We start from the raw sequence: 17,930 nt of genomic DNA, 5'->3' as shown, positions 1-17,930 counted from the left end.
GATGTTGAAGGATGTTTGTGACATTTGTTAAATGTAACATAGTTATGTGTCTGATTGTCTCAGTCGTTACTGATCACTGTTCTTTTCACACTGCACGACTATCTATGGTAGCATTCAGTTGCTGCTGTGTGCACGTCGCACGATGGATCGGCGACAGGGGGTTATACATTGTATGACTTTACAATAGGAAGAATCGCCGAAAACTATGTCTGGTCCGCAAACTACGTTTCACAACCAAACACACACGAGAGGTGATAGGGAAATAACGCAAGATCACATGTGAGACCGGAGTTCTCGCACGAGACTGTTATGGAAGCAGAACAAGGAGGATGTAAGTTAACAGGAAGTTTATTCACAACTGGTAAGTGGATAATTTGAATGATAATCTGGAGAGCGGGATTCTGGTGGTGAAAAGAATGTCTTTTCTTACAGGTTCGATTAATGGTGGATGGAGAGGTAGATGACGGCTTGGATACACACACCTTGCTGGAATGCTGAAGATACAGGTGGGAACGGTGACACGGAGGAATGATGAGATGCTGGAGAGGGATCACAGGAGCGACACAGAATGAGACGCTGGAGGAAACAAGGTAGGTGTCCACTTCATGCAGGAACAAGACCGGACAATGAGCTGGGGCGAGGTGTGTGCATTTATAGTGGAAGTGATGGGGGTGATGATGAGGTGCAGGTGTGTGTGATCAAAATAAGAGCTGACACTTCTCAGATGGGTGGGGTGGGCTGGGCTGGGCTCACTGCCATTTACCGTTGCCGGTGTTGTACCGAAATCCGACTCCCCAGACAAATCGCACTCCCCTTCGCGTGCACGCGCCAGGGGGGCAGTGTTTCGGAAAACATTGAAGCTTCCCCGGGCGCCGCCATTGATTAGCGGACCCCCACCTGCTGTTAGCATTCCATTGACTCCCATTCATTTTGGCGTCACTTTGACAGCGAATAACTTTACATCTGAGGCGTTTAAAGACTCCATTTGTCCATTATTTATTTCTAAAGAAACACGAAAATGTATAAAAAGGCTCCATTACCTTGTATCTTACGTTATGGCCCCGTAGATGCAGTTTTTGTAAAAATAGGCTAACGATTGCATCACAACCACGCAACTCTCTGTCACACAGTAGATAAATTACCATATAGACAGGAGGAGAAGCTTACGGGCAAATCGGGGGGACGTGGAGGCAAAATGACAAAGTAATTAATCAGAATACTTAGCAAAAGTTGCTCCTGCTCCTAGCTCATGGACACCTCCTACTCACACTCTCCGTCTCTGCAAGTTTCGGAAGGGAATGATTCAGATTTCTCTTGGCACAGCTACTAGAAGACAGACGGGTTGCTCACGTCACATCTACATTGTCAAGCTCAGTTTGAGGCTGCGCAGTACGCTCGACCCCCAGGAAGTGAGAGCTAATTGACTTCACTTTTCTCTGTTGAAACCTATGGGGTCGCTGTGTCCAGTTTATATATTGTCTATGGCACGCACAAGCGAGTTTAAATGCACTTCCTTTGCTATATCTGTTTATCGATCGATTTTTCACATAGCAAGCACCCAGATCCTGCACGGAAGCTTTGTCTACACTTAAATAAATTAACAGAAAGTGAACTAGTGTGGATAAAAGATGCAAAAAACAAACACAAAAAAACGGGCTTTGACGGGTAAGGAATAAAGCTACCAGCTATCAAAACAAAACTGTTAATTTCACTTAATTTAACTGAACTTATCGTTTGTGTGTTAAACACGCTGTGGTTCATAGGAAAATATTGTATTACTCTCCCCATTGCACATGAATGTCATTAAAAATAATAATATTTAACCTTTTTCACGAAGATAGGCTTTAAGAGTTCAAATACATATATATATATATATATATATATATATATGAGGCAAATACCTGTCTTTTTGTTTGTTTGTTTTTTGCTTAATTGCGTCTTAAAAATAGAAATAAAACAAATTATTAGTGATAATTGACACTTAAAGCTAAGAATGTAAAGAAACCTTAGACATTTTTTTTAAAATTATTAATAGTTATTTTCCAGCACATTAGGGCCCCAAAAAGCATTATTTATTTCATTCATTCTTTCAATTTTACATCTTACATAGCTTATGGATATACAAGTAAAATAGCTGGAGCAATTGCTTTGCGGTCAGGTGCCCTTTTTTTAAATAAAAAAAAACGGCTAAAAAACAAGATGGGTTCAGCAGGGAGAGTGGGATTTTCACAGCACACTACTGCCACTGTCACATCTTGGTTTAGAGACTGTGTGGTGACAAAAGCATTTGAATGTAACTTCATTAAGATGGGTTTAGCAGGGGGAGTGGGATTTTCACAGCATTAAAATACGGACTGGTGAAATCAGTTGATTGTAACTCATTTTGTGTGAGTGTATACTGTACGTTACTACATCCAAATAAAATGTATTTAATCATTTTGATTATATATATTTTTTTTATATCCGATATATATTTTAAAATATTTTAATAATAATGAATATAATAATTTAATAATAATTAAAATATATGTATATAGTTTTACTTAGAAATTAGTTTTATGATATATTATATTAATATTATTATATTAATATAATAAATATAATAATTTAATAATAATTAAAAATATGGTTTACTTGGAAATTGGTTTTATGATAAATATTATTTTAATTATATTAGTATTATGATAGATATAATAATAATAATTAATATAATATACTCTTATATATTAATTTACAAATAATTAAAAATATACATAGTTTTACTTAGAAATTGGGAGAATGACGAATTCATCTACGGGCGGATGTGCACTTATGAAAATCTCGCGCGCTAATTCATTCCAGGCATAGCTAAGAGTACCTTGTTTGCACACTTAATTATCACGTTGTTTTTCCAATGGATCCTGGGATTCCATGGGATTCCATGTCCCATGGGACATACCCTGATGGGTTGATCAGTAATCAATTAGTTGATTGTAATTGTGTATATACAATTATATAGTAATTGATATATCATAAAATGTTTCATATAAATTTACGTTGGCTACACCAATTCAATATAGGCCTACCGTACACTTTATAGCCTACAGCTCATACACACCGCGTTATCAGGATTTAGTTAAATTATTTAATAGAACAGAATAACCGAATTAAGCTATAATAAAGAATATAATAAATAATAATTTTACTAGTTTTACTTCTAATACACACAACAAAATATTTTTTTATTATATTTTGTTTAAAATTCAGTAGGCTACTGCAGTTGTGTTAAAAGTTCCAAGTTTCCCAATTTATGTGAATATGTTTATTTACAGATATGCATATCGTCCCATCCCTAGTGTGTGTTAATGTGTGTGAGTTTGCGTGATCTTATGGAGTGTATATATATTTTGTGTATGTATATGGATCATGGTCTCATATGTTGGTGAATGTGTAACTTCATAGTAACTGTTATTTTGTTGCTTTTTGTATTTTGTTGGACATCATGATATACAGTAATTAGTCAACTTTGTATTTTCTTTTTATTTTGTGTTTATTGATTTGATTTGTGACAATTTGAAGTTTAATTTAACTTTGTTAGACATTATGATATAATTAGTCAATTTTGTTAGTGTTTAGCATAAAACATGTTGAAGTTTAGCATACAGGCTGTCGATTACTTAAATTATAAGATGTTTCCTCACAAAAGCGGTTTATTCGGTGTAGTGAAGCCTCCTCTCCATTGACATCCATTCATAAAAAATAGCCTCTGCTCTCTTTCACTGCATACGGACGTTAGTATTAGCCGTTACGCTTTATTGGCTAAAGGTTGCAGGCTTGTCATCTAGTGGCTTTGGTCACACTTCCCTTCACTATTGTCTGGTCTTGTTGATACCTACCAATCAAAGTACCTGACTCCTGACCTGTTTGCTACACGCATGATCCCGTTTTTCAGTTCTGATCATCCATCTTTCAGTCATCAGCATCTAGAAGAAACATAGACTGTTACCATTGAGCTTAGTTAATTCGAACAATCTACATACCATCTACTCACCTGTTTGTTTCACAGGCTCTCTGCCACCAGCATTAATAAACCTTGTCTACTACATTACCTGTGTTGTATCCTTGTGTCCGCTGACTGTGGTATTCTGTTTTACCACTGTTATAGTTGATTTCATTATATTAAAGTAAATATTCAGGCACCAAAATGCCCTCCTGACAAATGTCACCATTTCTGGCAACCACTGCTGCCATTTTTTCTTTCTTTTGGATGTGTGATTTGTATATGTCAGGAATACATGATGAATTGGGAAACTGTTGTGCTTGGAGGCAACTGCCCTATTTTGCCACTGTAACCTTGCAGACTTTGACAGGCCCTCTTAGGAGATCTCAGGTCATTAGGTGAGATGTTGGTCTCGTGTCTGCAAGCTTCAACTGACTTACCTCCAAACAATGGCAAACATTTTCTCTTTGAACAAGCTGTTATTACCGCTATGATGACTGCAACAAAGCAAAACAATCTTTTTTTTTATTTAAAGCCAATTTTTGCCATTTAAGCATGACAATACAACTCTGAATTTATAGGGGAATATTGTGCAAAAATTCCCACTTTGAAGTCATGCAGATTGGGCCTATTAAACAATTAGCAATTCTGGTTGTAATCATTATGAGAGACAAGAGAGATTAAAACATAATAAGAGAGCCAATGAGAGAGTGCTAAGAATAGAAAATAAATTGAAGTTGCTTTTTTCTTCTTGGATACGTACACGCATATGCACAGGCACATCTGTTAAAAAGCATTAGAAACTTCATTTCTTGAGCTGTAATCATACTGTATATAAATGTTCTGTGAAGATCTACAAGTAGATTGTAGAATATCTACTTCTTACAAATCTTAATAGATCATAAAACACTATGACATTACAGTACTTTCAAATGACATTATAATTAAGCATTTGATGTGTACACAAACCTTGCATACATGCATAAAATCGTCTGTTAAAAAAAACAAAACAACAACATTAGAAGCTCCATTTCTTGAGCTATAATAATACTGTATACAAGTCTTAAATGTTCTGTGAAGATCTACAATCTTCTTACAATCCTTAATAGATCCTAAAACACTATGAAATTACAGTACTTTCTAATGACATGTTATTATAATTAAGAAATATCACTCAAGCTGCGTATTGGGCTGTGATTCAGTAGGCACTTGTATTTCAGACACAATATTGCCAGTAACTTTGTGTTTTTGTAGCACACAAAAAAAAATTTAATCAACAGATATGTAAATGTGTCATAATCAGGAGTTTGAGGGGGATCCTGAGGTAACCAATACTGAGGATTGCAGGTCAAAAGGTCAAATATACCTATATATTGATATAGTGTGTGTGTGTGTGTGTATATAGTGTGTGTGTGTATACATTTTCTGAACTTCACTTAGGGAAAATGTCAGACTTTTATGTTAAAGGCCTGAAAACACCATAAAGATAAGATTGAATGCCTGACCATGTTTTGATTAAAATTTGAGGATGATACTCCCAGAAATGTAGTTTCTGTAAGCTTTTATTCAAGAAAAGTATTGGCGTCCTTTCCAAAATCTGGCATCTGGCAACCAACCACTTGACATAAGGAGTAAACACTACATAGGCTAGGCCTACTACATACATGTATATCAATTCAGAACTGTTCTGCCCATCAAACCACACAAGAAAAAACGATTTCAGCACAACATTTTAACATTTTAACAAAATACTCTTTTATTTTGAACAATTCGCACTTGTATTTGATGAAGTCTATCACTGCAATCGATTTTAGTTGGTTAATACTCCCATCCATCATAACTTTGCTGACTAGACATTGGCTGACTTTATCCAGGCTTTTATCCAGCCGAAAACCAAGGTGCGAGAGTGACAGGTCGCGCAGCCTGTAAGGCGCTCCCTTTATGTTTAGATCAAAAACAAAGCCTGTGATTGAAGGAGAGAGAAGGGGAATGTCTCATTTGATCCGGAAGACTCTAAACTACAGGGGAGAGATGGTTTTTGAGTGTTGGGATACGGATTAGAATAGATATTTCACTGAAAATGAACATGATGCAAACTCTATCTCGAAAACGCTCATGCAGACAAAGGATGATATTTCATTTTTTCCCCATTTTGTTGTTGTTTTGGATTAAAAAAGGGGATGCATTTTGAAGAGTAGACCCTTACATTGAAATGTATGCTGTTGAAATGTATGCTGCTGTTTCTTGGATTCGTCCCAAAAAAAACGTTACTCAATATTTTGGAGGGTAAAAATGTTTCACCAAAAAATTTAGGAAATCATTAGAGTGTGTTAGAGCAGACTATCTGCATTGTCTTTTTCTTTCAGAGACCGGGTATGGTTGTAACACCACCAATTCCACCAATCAGGGATAAACAATGACTACGTTTACATGCAGCCAATAACCCGTTCAAAACCGGGATATTAGCAATAACCCGGTCGCGCACGGCCATGTAAACACCGGCAAAAACCCGGATATGCTCATTTCCCGGTTTTTAAAAACCCGGATATGATCCCTGGGGTACCCCTTTTCTAACTCGAATATTTGGTCATGTAAACGCGTATCGGCATATCCCCATCAAAAGGAACATTGATTTGTGTTCTGCGCATGTTCTATTCGCAAGGAATCTTGGTCTTTTGAGGAGAGACGGCGCATACAAAAACCCGCGTGCAGTATACCGGAAGTAAACAAGAAGTAGAGGTAAACATGGCGAGACGCAGCACAGCACCACACTTTTGGAGCGAGGAGGAAAGCGCAAACAAAGGTGATCGCTATCTGCCCCGAACTATTCATTATCCGCGTGCTGCTGCTGTTGTTGTTGTCTTTGGATACAGGAAGAAGAATCGGAAATGACGCATATTGCGTCTTAAGGTTGTCCATACGTCCAGACGCTAACCGTGCGTCGCCGTTTACATCGGGATATTGCCAATTGATTACAAATTCCATGTATACAGGAGTAACTCTCTCTGCTCACGCATGTAAACGGGTTATTCCGAATGCTTCAGAAATGTCACTGACTACGTTTACATGCTGTCAAATATCGGGTTATGGTCGGGTTAAGGTCACTATTTGGGTTTCTGAAACATTCGGAATAACCCGTTTACCCTTAAATGGTTAGAATTGAAATTTAATTATTCAAATAATTCTACATTAATGTTTCTTGTTTAGTCCTGTGATTTACATAACAAACTAAACATAACTTCCCCTTCAAGGGAACGAGACGTTGCTTCGAGATGACGCTGTTGATTTAAAAATCTTGCTTTCCCCTGTTGTTTAATTTCATGGAAACAGACACCAGTGATTTTGCCAAGAGATATCTTATTTATTTGGGTTATAAAACATAGGAGGAAGAGACAATGGACCAAGCGAAGGTCTAATTCAGCTTCTCAGTCATCTTTCCTACATTTCCATCTCTTCCTGATTTTCGGACAAACAGGGCTTGGTTTTTATATCCCTGACCAAGGAAAAAACTACATCACCATAGGAACACATACATTCAGCAGAAGAACATATGGTTTCCATTAACGTTGGAATGTATTCCCCTTATACTATGCTTGATGAAAAACTGCATATACATTTCAGTCCAGCAGCACACTCAAGTCCAACGTCTCCCAAAGTCTCTCCCACATATTCACAAAATACAATGAGTACAAATAATTATGAATGTATATAAAAAGTATAAAAGAGATACATAATACTACTGATTATGAATATTAATAAAAGGTAAAAAAGTAATAATAATACTAAAAACATTAAATGATGAAATTTGAGTCTTCAACGCTGTGGGAACGCTCTGCGTGATTGTGTCATGAAGCACTTGTAAAATCAGTTCAATGGCGTATAGGCGGGTGAAGTCATGGCAGGAAGCTATAAAGCACCCATGACCAAACATTGTCAGCTTCTGTGTCTTCAGCAATTGCTCTGTGTGAAACTGTCTGTCTATTTATTGTTGTTTGTCCACAAGTATATTATATATCTAGACAGGAATATAATGGCGAGCAAACAGCATTTTGGATCGTGTGTTCCTCCCTGCCCTCACTTCATTACGAGTGGGGATACACGTGATTTATGTGTTGTTTGTTTGGGAGTAGAGCATGCACGGTCAGCTCTAGCAAAAGGGGGTTGACAATGTTCATTCATAAATTCCCGATGTGTTACATATGCACTAGCGAGAGTTTTAGCTCTGCTCCTGTTGGTTTTCTTCTAAAGGGAAGAAAGTCAATAAAGCGTTTGGCGAGGCAGCGCGTAGATCTCGGGTCTGCAATAAAGATTCTGTGACTTGATCTCGGATCTTGCATGTGCCGAGGCAGCGCGTATAGCACCTCTAACCTGAATTAGAATGATAGCTATATATCTATTACCTAGGCTCTGAGCAGTAATTGACAAGACGCACAAGGAGACTTAACTTTTTTTGAAACAGAACAGCTGGCAGGTTTATTACACAATCACTGTGCAACACACTATTCACAGAATTATTTTATCTTACATTAGAAAATACCCCAAAATAAAATAGAGCTTTCATTTAGTAAAACATTTGGAAAACAAAATAAATCGTCCTCGGGAAAATAGAAAGTCACTCTACCCGGGTAGTAAACCAAAACACATTCAAGTTTCCTTATCTGGAATCCACGGAATCCAATATCCGAGGTCTGGATACGAATCAGTTCAGTCACTCCGCAGAAGAGAATCTGACACAGCTGGCCACACTGCGTCCAAACGTTCATTCTGTAGAATGTCACTCACTGGGACAGGCTCGCCATCGAAGTCGGTATGGTTTGAAACCAAACTAAATCAAAGTCCTTTTAGGCAAGTCGTGCCACTCGGCCACCATCTTGGCAACGCCTCCGGGCAGCTATTTCGGACTAACAAGACCAGGCTCCGATCTAAATGAATGGGCAGAGAGTCAGAACTGCACTTTCATAAAAGTGGGCATAAAAAGGGACATAAAAACTGCATGTATAGAAACAGCAGTAAAATATGATAAAAATCGCTGAAAAAGTTTGATGACTTTGCCCCAAAATAAGGTTTAAAACGCCTTTTCCCCCACAGGTTATACTTTACTACGCATGCGCAAGGGTTCACGACACCAACTTCATTTACGTCTCTATCCAGAATGCCGGTGTTGTGCAATAATCAATTTCAATATTGTTCTCCATTATTTAAATATAACCAGGTTTGCACTTTATCAGTAATAACAATGTATTGTATAGGTTTTGTTGTTTTAACTTATTCATTAACATTAATCGGTTCAACGGAGTCATTAGTTCGCGAATTGGACGTTTGTGTGATTATCCCAGCAGTTAGGACATGGACATCCCACAAGGTTAGTGTCAAAACAGAAAACATTACATCACTGGATAGTTTTTTTCGTTTATTTAGAGAGTAATTTTATGTCAGCTGAATGTGCAGAACGCATTTCAGAGAAGATAAGGCAACGTATTTTAGCACAATTCACACCCAGCGGTAATTCAGGAAAAAAAAAATCTCTGAATGCTCCACATGAAACTTTGGTCTTCCGACCTTTTACCATAAATGTCGTTTTATTCTGATTAATATGCGTGCGGGAGAGAGAGGAAGACAGCGCTTAATTTGTTTACACTTTCGCCTGGCTCCGAAGAGAGAGAGAGAGTGCGCGCGCGCGACCGGGGCTCTCTCTCTCTCTCCGCTGTCGCAAAACCTCAACTGTGCGCATGCGTCAGTGGAACCAGACGATAGGCTTAAATATTTCCCGGCTTGACTTTTAAAAGCAGATGATTGGCTTTCCAGCGGGAGGGGCGGGACATGTGCATACAACTGCCATCTTTGCCGTTACGGGTTTTCCTTATATAGTTGTATTGAGGATTGAGGAAGTGGCATGTCTCTTATATAAATTGTCTCTGACTAAATCCAGGATAAAAACCAATCTGTACGTAGCAGTACAGAATAGATAGAAAAAAAAAACAATTAGGCCTGTAATTCTTTCTATCTCCTTTTCCATATGGTACCTTATTTACTTTTCTCAAGTTACACATTTAAAACCATTAGCTATGATTATAAGAGAACTGTTCAAATCACACTATGACTATGCTTCATACAAGTCTGTTTGACTAGAGACCATAGTTCGCATTGGCAAAACCAATTAGGCCTATACATTCTTTCTATCTCCTTTTCCATAAATGGTACCTTATTTACTTTTCTCAATAAACCAGTTACACATTCAAAACACATTTAAAATTATTAAAACAATTGGGAAAAAAATGTTCATAGTACAAAATTAAAAAATAGCATTTATTTTCCTAAATAAATTATATTCCTTACAGGATTAATGCATTTTTATATCATAACATAAGGAACTGTATGCTATTAAACAACATGATTAATGATTTTTTTCCCCATTAGTCATTTTACCTCATTGAAACATTTAGAACCCCATACTTAGCTGAATGCTCAGTTTAGAAAAACACAAAATTCACACATTATGAACTAAGTGCAATATAAACATCTTACGTCACTCCGATTGGTTTTATTATAATAACATGATATCTTAAAACCTAATATTGTTTACTGATAGCATCACCTCGTGTTAGCTAGCTAGCAATATGGTAAGCTAATGAACACATTGAGACAGGGGCGTAGCCAGAATTTTATTTTTGGGGGGGCCCATCTTAAAATGAGGGGGCAACTAATATATATATATATATATACACAGTATATAGCCTAGGCTATAGCAGCCTAGGACATAGCTCGGCGATTGTTATCTTTTACATGAAGTAGCCTACGAGGGCGATTATAAAAAGTGTCAATGATGTCATCTTACTCAGCAAATAAGAGTTTGGTTCCAAAACGCGATAAACGTTAAATATATATATATATTTTAGTTCCCGCAAAAATCTGTATTGTATTCTGGTCGGTGTTGAAAAGTCCATTTTTAATTTTACGTAAAATGCGATATCCGCGCAGTCAGCGCACCATTCCATGCTCTGCAAACCGTAACGGCGGCGCTTTGAATAAACCCGGCATCCTAGTTTTCCTTCTACTTTGTGATCCACAAAAAATAATAATAATAATTTTGACGGCATTGGTGACCCTGTGGTGGTTTCTGCGGTGGGGAAGAAACGTAAGCCATCGAAATCTAATAATTTAGGCTACTTGAGATGATTAAGAAGATGAGGCAAGCGGGAGGAGGAAAAATCTCGACTGTTGCTTGTTCTTCTCACACGACAGCATCAAACTTCTGTCACGCTAACACTTTGACCCCAGGGAATCTTTTGAAAAACTTTTAATTGTTTTACTCAAAGTCAACGAAAACCGAGCAGGACCAAGCCATTTTACTGATCGCCGTGAAAAAAAGTTCAGGAGGTATTTCTTAGCGATGGTGATTTAATGTCGGCTATTTTTAGTTAGGGCTAAATAAGATTAGTATTTACCAAGTTCAGAGGCTGTCATATGTGGATCAACTTACTTTGTTGTGTATTTCAACAGTTAAAATATGAAAAACTTTTATATTGATTCAATGGATTAATTGCATTTTGGAAAAAAAGGTGTCATGAATTTATTGCATTTTGGGGGGAAACTAATCCTTTTTTATAATAAATATTTGAAAATCTAAATATGGATTTGAAATTGTTATGTTATTATAACCTAAAATATGCTATGTGAAAGTTTGAAACAAAAAATAGTGGTTTTCATCTTTCCAGTCTCTTGGTAAAGAAAACACATTATTACTCAAATTAATCATAATGGATTTATCGCGTTTTGAAACCAAACTCTTCATATACAACATATATAGGCAATACAGGAAATGTGGTAATCACTGTTTAACAAGTCATTGCGCATTGTGCCGATCTGAGTCGAAGTCTCACCGCTATTCCTTTGATGAAATATGTGCGTTTCTGTCTCCTAGCCGCTTCACTCGCTGTCGTCTTGTAGTAAGCTGAAGCAAACTCAGATGTAGATGGCTTATTTTCTCCTTCTCGCTCATCTTTTCGTGCTTAATATTGTACTTTGCACAACGCTGCCATTCACCACTTGAACTCTCACGCGAAGATGACAGCGTAGGTTACGCACAACACGTCAAATCAAGTTTGAAAACAGACGCATTTTACCGCGCAGTATTTTGATTGATCAATCTATCAATTAGACTAACACATCAATAATTTCTTATTTTTATTATTTTATTTTAAGCCATCAGAAATCTGAGGACATACAAATGAGGGGGCCTAGGCCCACCCAGGCCCCCTCGTGGCTACGCCACTGCATTGAGACAACAGAAACTCACCGGAGGTTTCGGCAGAAAAACACGCTGGAGAACAACAGAAAAGCGTCTCCCACAATGCAGTCCTCGGGTTACTAGTAAAATATTATCTTATACACACAACTCCTGATTAGAACTGACTAGATATCTTACTGTTTTTCGATCTATTTTCGCCACGTGAACTAGAGCTTTTTTTTTATTCAACTTGATACTATGGAGAATCCCTAATGACGAACGTAAAAAACTGTGCTAACGCGCCCTCTAATGGCGTCATGTAATTTGACACTCGACTAGTAAACCCTTTAGTGACAGCATAATATATGGGTTACAGGTATGGCGCTTTTCCACTGCATGGTACGGTACGGCTCGGTTCGGTACGGCACACTTTGGCGCTTTTCCACTGCATGGTACGGTACGGCTCGGTTCGGTACGGCTCACTTATGGCGCATTTCCACTGCATGGTACGGTACGGTACGGCTCGCTTCGGCTCGCTTTAAATGGTACCACCTCTGTTGAGGTTCCAAGCATACCGTACCGATACTAAAATGTGACGTGAAAACACTGCAGATCACTGATTGGTCAGACAGAATCATCACTACCAGTGTCATTGTATTTACGACACGAGACCAGGGGCGTAGCACAAGATCCTGGGCCCTATGCATAGGCAGTCCTGATGGGCCCCCATGTTCCTCAACCCCCGATAATTTGTCGTGTGTGCATGTCTACACACATTTCAAACCTCCTTTCCCAACATTCTCTAGCCTACTTTACTGTGGTTACTAAGGTTAAGGTTAAGCTTAAAATGATATTACAATATTTTTTTGTATAACACCCAATGTAGGCTATAAAATTGCTGATTTTAGATATTATAGCCTATTAATTTAAAATTAAACAGGTTTCAATTTAGGCTATTATAATGATGTGTTTAATACAAACAGCATTGTTAGTGTACAGTTTATTTATTTAGCCTTTACCTCAGATTACATGTACAGCCTAACCAAATTATCATCTGAAAGTGTATGTTCTGCTCTTTCAATGGGTTGTCTCAGTTCATTTTTAGCACTATCGATCGCAGATATATTCAAGCAGTTTAGCACTATAGATGTTGTGTTCTAGTTTGTGCTCACCTTTCTTTGAAAAGAAGTCAGTTACCAATGTTTCCCCTCATTTTGTTTTCTTTCCTTCTCCTGTCTTTCATTTCTTTTTTTGGTGGCCTGATTTGGCTTTCTACAGCAGAAGTTTGCGTTCCACTAGATCAGAGTCCTGCAACGGGTCGGGTACCCGCAGATACCCGCGGGTACCCGCATAAAAGTGGCTAAAACGGGTGGATTGTGACATTCCTAAAATTCACGGGCGGGGACGCGGGCGGATAATGAACTCCTTGCGGGCGGGTAGCGGATGAAAAATATGTGCAATATTTTGTATGTCTAAATTACCAGCATTACATATACGCAAATATGTGTTTTAGTCAGGCCATCCTTAAAAATATTCTTGTTTGCCGTAACCCGACCGACCCTGTCAATTTAGGACCGACCCAATTTTATTTTTTTCTCCCCTTTTAGTCCGACCAAGTTGCGACATTAAATTTCTCTGTACTGTAGGCTAATAGGCCTATGTGTTGTAGCCCAGTCATTAAAACGATTTAGTTATGTTGAAAAAAACGATATTTTTTTTATGTTGATTATATGAAAAGTGAAAAGCATGAATAAGATAAGATGATCCCGAATATCGTGAGACAAATTGAGTGGGCAGACATGATTTTGACCACTTCATTAAGTTTGTTAAGCCTTTCTTTAAAGTGAATTTCGTTTTGTATTAATTGTATCTTAATTTTAATCAATGTTTCATCTACCAAATTCCTGGATTTAATAAATAAGATGTAAATATATAGCAGGCAGGCAATATAATCAGGACACGGCCGGAGGCGCCTGCGCGTGAACTGATGAACTTAAATGAACCGAAACTCAACGTATAAGCTACTTGCCTCACAGACCTGAGAAATAGAAAGCATGAAATGTGTAAACAAAACAATTCAAAACGAAAGAAAACAGGCTGTTCTCTGCTTATAATCCGTATGAAATGTGCATTTCTCTCTGGCGCGTTCACTACTGTGAAGATCGCGAGTCAGCATCGTCATCTTTGACACAGAAAACACTTGCTTATTAATAAACAATTGAAATGTCTCATTGATATATTTGACAGGCCTATTAATAATCATTACTTTTCCCAGTTCTTTGTGACAGCTTTTAGGTGCGTTATTGGCAGCGCACCCTTACATGTGACATGAACCTGTGTGGTTTATCGCGGGCACGGGTCGGGTAACGGGCCAAATATTAACGGGTCTGGGCGGGTGTGGATTTAATTTTGATATTATCACGGGTGACGGGTCGGATCTGGTGCTGAACTTTGCGGGTACGGGCAGGGGCGGGTCTCCAAAAATGGACCCGTGCAGGACTCTGCACTAGATGCTCCACTAACTAACATAAACAAAATGCGTGCAGATAGACTAAACCATTTGGCGCATTAGCAAGAGGTGGGACCAGTCAATCAATCAACCAAGTTATTCAGCCAATACACTAACTTTACATTTCATCTTACATTCATTAGGAAATTTAATTAGGAAATGAAAATATCCAGGTAAAATAAAATATATTCCAGGCTTTACAAGGGCCCTCTTTCCCCTTGGGGCCCTGGTAATCAGTACTGGTTTTACCCCCAGTTCGACGCCCCTGCACGAGACACTAAACCCGCTAGATTTAAATAGCCAGTAGACAACAGCCAACGCTGTAGCACCTGTTTTAAAAGTATTTGCTTAAAAAAAAAGAGTATAAACTTCAAAAAAGAAATGGCTGAATCGTGGTCAGTGGACGAGGTGCAGACGTTCCTCTCGTTGGTTGCCGAGGAGCGGATGGGGAAACACGGAATGAAAAATTCGCATTTAATATGATGATGTCATGGCAGTAGAGACGGCAACTATAACGATCAGTCCCACCCACTTTGAAGCGGTACTAACTGCAGTGGAAAAGTCCTTCGGATGAGACGTTAAACCGAGGTCCTGACTCTCTGTGGTCATTAAAAATCCCAGGATGTCTTTCGGAAGAGTAGGGGTGTAACCCCGGCATCCTGGCCAAATTTGCCCAGTGGCCTCTGTCCATCATGGCCTCCTAATCATCCCCATATACTAATTGGCTTCATCACTGTCTCCTCTCCACCAGTAAGCTGGTGTGTGGTGAGCGTTCTGGCACAATATGGCTGCCGTCGCATCATCCAGGTGGATGCTGCACATTGGTGGTGGTTGAGGAGATTCTCCCTTCTATGTAAAGCGCTTTGAGTGCCGAGAAAAGTGCTATAAATGTAATGAATTATAAAAGCAACCGAGCTAAAGCGAACCGAACTGTGCCGTACCGAGTCGAGTCGTATCACGCAGTGGAAAAGCGAAGCGCGCCGAACCGTTCCGCGCCGAGTCGAACCGTACCGAGCCGTACCATGCAGTGGAAAAGCGCCAGTAGATTACGGGACTGCATAAGAGTCTAGTAGCCGGATCTAGCGTTTGCCGAGGCAGCGCGTAGATTATGGGTCTGCATCTGTAATAAGAACCCAGCAAACACATTTACGTTGTGGCAACGTCTGTGGCACGTTGCATTTCTGTTATGGCAACGTCGCTGTGTACGTGCTCGCAACATTGTAACAACGTTGAATTGTAAGACGCGACAGGGCTGTAGAAACGTTGTTGTGCGACATTCAGCAACTGAGAGATGACGTTCTGACAATTTTTTGTTTTTATGCTAGATAGGCCTATAGATATCCCCCATTTAGCATTTTATGTTTTGAGGTACATTTTTAATTAGTCAGATGTTAGATAATTATATCGGTTTTTTTAAAATATTGTTTATCCTTATTATTATTTAATGGGGCTATCAGTAAATTAGCCTAATTATAATCAACACCTGCAAGTGTACACTTTGAAGAGTAAAAATTACAGGTTACGTTAATTCAACTTTATTAACTGCATATGGTAATCAAATGCACTTCCAAAAGTCATACATTTGTGAAAAAAAAAAAAAAAAAACTAAATAAATGAATATACAAATTTCTTTTAAGTATAATAAATAAAACATAAAAAGCAAAGATCAGAACATTTAATGAACAAAACTGGTTCTGTACATGGCAGACAGTAGTCGAAAGCCGGACGATAAAGTTCGGTAAACGGAATCAGTCCAGGAAACATCCACAAATCCAGAGGAGCAAAGAAAACGAATGAGACTAAATAGCAGACAAATGAAATGAAAAACTAAACAGTGCAATCGTATGGCAAGCCATACTAGTGAGGCTACATAAGTCACATTAGAAAATGAAATTGTAGGTTGTGTTTGAATAATTACGTATCTTATTTAGCTGAGGTAAATAAAACGCAATACTCACGAATCCTTGCTCGATGAAGAACGAGACAACACAATGAGCCCAACGGGCGGTTGAAATTTAAAAGGCTGATTTTCGCGCTTCAGGGCAGTGACGAGTACATATGTAGTCCAGTGGTTGTCAAGACACCGTTGGCACAACCTTAAAGGGGAAATGAAGCAGTAAATCAAGTTTACATGATTTACAAGATGGATTTCCACTATAATCAACAATTATATAAGAAACATGACAAATGTAAACATATAAAAGAAAAAAGAAAAAACGTTATATCTTTCTCGGCCAGGGATTGTGCCAGACTGATCTCATGAAATGGCGTATGTATAACACGCCAATTCGATTTCCATTTTTGGCGTGCTATCAACACGCATAATCGCTTTTCAGCGTGTTTATCAACGCCGTTGACTTAACGTTACATTACTGTATAGATATGACCTACCCCAACTCCCTAAAAGTCCCTAAACCTACCCGTCACTGGGGTTAATCTTCTCCTACCATCCTAGGAAAAAAAATAGCGATTCCCCGGTATCACGACAAGACGTGAAATAATCAAAGGTCCCTGTCGGTACACGATCCGTTCCACCTGCACGATCCGTTTCACATAGGCGGCACAACTTGCGGCATATTTGTGTAACGTTAGTTGTATTGTGTTTTTGATATTGTGTTTTGGTCTATTTTGATGCTTTTAAATGTAGCTTACACTATGCATTACGATGTGTTTACGTGGTTGCCAATCCAAAATAATAAAGGAGTTGTGAGTTGTTACATGAACATACATGATCAGTTTCCTCCATACTCTCGTTTGCGATTCATTGCTGTATGGTATTAGGCTTAACTTACTTAACTTGCCGTGTTTTGGTCTGAGGTCTGTAGTATTGTCAAAGACGGTTTGTATCGTTTTTTTTTATTATTAAAAGCTGCTAATATTAGTTAACTTTTAAGTTGAGTAATTTTGTATTAGTATGGGTCAATAGGCTAATATAATCTAAATGAGGAAAATAATCCCTTCAATGTTGTTTACAGATGACAATAAGGAACATAATATGCATTTCTGCCTAGACTATCTGCACTTACATGAAGAAAGAACTACAAACAAGTCTGGGGAAATTTTATAGAGTATTTCAAACGGACAATGGCGTTTTCTACGCATGCGTAGAACGGATCGTGCAGGTGGAACGGATCGTGTACCGACAGTCCCCTTTGGAAAACGTGTAACGTTAGATGTCACAGTTTAACGCCCATACACGTTTGCCATATCTTGAA

This window comes from Leuciscus leuciscus (genome assembly GCF_965113295.1).
Source record: "Leuciscus leuciscus genome assembly, chromosome: 3".
Classification (NCBI taxonomy): domain Eukaryota; kingdom Metazoa; phylum Chordata; class Actinopteri; order Cypriniformes; family Leuciscidae; genus Leuciscus; species Leuciscus leuciscus.
Note: the sequence above shows the minus strand (reverse complement) of the source record.